Source organism: Triticum aestivum, unplaced genomic scaffold (assembly GCF_018294505.1).
Source record: "Triticum aestivum cultivar Chinese Spring unplaced genomic scaffold, IWGSC CS RefSeq v2.1 scaffold42753, whole genome shotgun sequence".
Taxonomy (NCBI): Eukaryota; Viridiplantae; Streptophyta; class Magnoliopsida; order Poales; family Poaceae; genus Triticum; species Triticum aestivum.
In genome coordinates, this window is record NW_025252375.1 from 1 (window position 1) to 2,050 (window position 2,050).

At 51.9% G+C, this 2,050-nt stretch overlaps 4 non-coding genes and 1 pseudogene across 4 annotated transcripts; all 5 read right to left on the reverse strand.

The window, feature by feature from the left end:
- Window positions 1-335: 335 nt before the first annotated feature.
- LOC123177430 (5S ribosomal RNA) lies at window positions 336-454 on the reverse strand. Its single transcript, XR_006488936.1, has one exon. It is a non-coding gene; the product is annotated as a 5S ribosomal RNA (ribosomal RNA).
- A 297-nt stretch (window positions 455-751) lies between these two features.
- On the reverse strand, window positions 752-872 carry LOC123177433 (uncharacterized; annotated as a pseudogene).
- Window positions 873-893: 21 nt separating this feature from the next.
- On the reverse strand, window positions 894-1,012 carry LOC123177432 (5S ribosomal RNA). Its single transcript, XR_006488938.1, has one exon. It is a non-coding gene; the product is annotated as a 5S ribosomal RNA (ribosomal RNA).
- Window positions 1,013-1,309: 297 nt separating this feature from the next.
- On the reverse strand, window positions 1,310-1,428 carry LOC123177429 (5S ribosomal RNA). The gene has a single exon (XR_006488935.1). It is a non-coding gene; the product is annotated as a 5S ribosomal RNA (ribosomal RNA).
- A 297-nt stretch (window positions 1,429-1,725) lies between these two features.
- On the reverse strand, window positions 1,726-1,844 carry LOC123177431 (5S ribosomal RNA). The gene has a single exon (XR_006488937.1). It is a non-coding gene; the product is annotated as a 5S ribosomal RNA (ribosomal RNA).
- Between the last annotated feature and the right edge of the window lie 206 nt (window positions 1,845-2,050).

A 2,050-nucleotide genomic window follows, 5' to 3' on the forward strand; every position in this document is an offset into this window, starting at 1 on the left:
ATGGTATCCGGTGCTTTAGTGCTAGTATGATCGCATCCGACATGTTACCCCGGTCTTCGTCCCTTATCCTTGCCCCTCCCAGCTCCACTACAAAGACGATTGTACATTGCTTTGGCCGCTCCCTCTCAACTACGGAGACGAGTTTAACGCGGTTTCCACCCCTCCCTCTCAACCGCACCAGTGCACGCTTGCCGCGCCACAACGCCGACGCTGGACCCGTGAATCGTGAGCACCCAGCTATGACTTACCGCACTCGTGCAAAATAATAAAACACGGTAAATATATTACTTACACGTGCGTTTTGTTTTGTAAGCGGCGCGAAAAAAATTAAAAAGGGAATGCAACACGAGGACTTCCCAAGAGGTCACCCATCCTAGTACTACTCTCGCCCAAGCACGCTTAACTTCGGAGTTCTGATGGGATCCGGTGCTTTAGTGCTGGTATGATCGCATCCGACATGTTACCCCGGTTTTCGTCCCTTATCCTTGCCCCTCCCAGCTCCACTACAAAGACGATTGTACATTGCTTTGGCCGCTCCCTCTCAACTACGGAGACGAGTTTAACGCGGTTTCCACCCCTCCCTCTCAACCGCACCAGTGCACGCTTGCCGCGCCACAACGCCGACGCTGGACCCGTGAATCGTGAGCATCCAGCTATGACTTACCGCACTCGTGCAAAATAATAAAACACGGTAAATATATTACTTACACGTGCGTTTTGTTTTGCAAGCGGCGCGAAAAAAATTAAAAAGGGAATGCAACACGAGGACTTCCTAGGAGGTCACCCATCCTAGTACTACTCTCGCCCAAGCACGCTTAACTTCGGAGTTCTCATGGGATCCGGTGCTTACACGTGCGTTTTGTTTTGCAAGCGGCGCGAAAAAAATTAAAAAGGGAATGCAACACGAGGACTTCCTAGGAGGTCACCCATCCTAGTACTACTCTTGCCCAAGCACGCTTAACTTCGGAGTTCTCATGGGATCCGGTGCTTTAGTGCTGGTATGATCGCATCCGACATGTTACCCCGGTCTTCGTCCCTTATCCTTGCCCCTCCCAGCTCCACTACAAAGACGATTGTACATTGCTTTGGCCGCTCCCTCTCAACTACGGAGACGAGTTTAACGCGGTTTCCACCCCTCCCTCTCAACCGCACCAGTGCACGCTTGCCGCGCCACAACGCCGACGCTGGACCCGTGAATCGTGAGCACCCAGCTATGACTTACCGCACTCGTGCAAAATAATAAAACACGGTAAATATATTACTTACACGTGCGTTTTGTTTTGTAAGCGGCGCGAAAAAAATTAAAAAGGGAATGCAACACGAGGACTTCCCAGGAGGTCACCCATCCTAGTACTACTCTCGCCCAAGCACGCTTAACTTCGGAGTTCTGATGGGATCCGGTGCTTTAGTGCTGGTATGATCGCATCCGACATATTACCCCGGTTTTCGTCCCTTATCCTTGCCCCTCCCAGCTCCACTACAAAGACGATTGTACATTGCTTTGGCCGCTCCCTCTCAACTACGGAGACGAGTTTAACGCGGTTTCCACCCCTCCCTCTCAACCGCACCAGTGCACGCTTGCCGCGCCACAACGCCGACACTGGACCCGTGAATCGTGAGCATCCAGCTATGACTTACCGCACTCGTGCAAAATAATAAAACACGGTAAATATATTACTTACACGTGCGTTTTGTTTTGCAAGCGGCGCGAAAAAAATTAAAAAGGGAATGCAACACGAGGACTTCCTAGGAGGTCACCCATCCTAGTACTACTCTCGCCCAAGCACGCTTAACTTCGGAGTTCTGATGGGATCCGGTGCTTTAGTGCTGGTATGATCGCATCCGACATGTTACCCCGGTCTTCGTCCCTTATCCTTGCCCCTCCCAGCTCCACTACAAAGACGATTGTACATTGCTTTGGCCGCTCCCTCTCAACTACGGAGACGAGTTTAACGCGGTTTCCACCCCTCCCTCTCAACCGCACCAGTGCACGCTTGCCGCACCACAACGCCGACGCTGGACCCGTGAATCGTGAGCACCCAGCTATGAC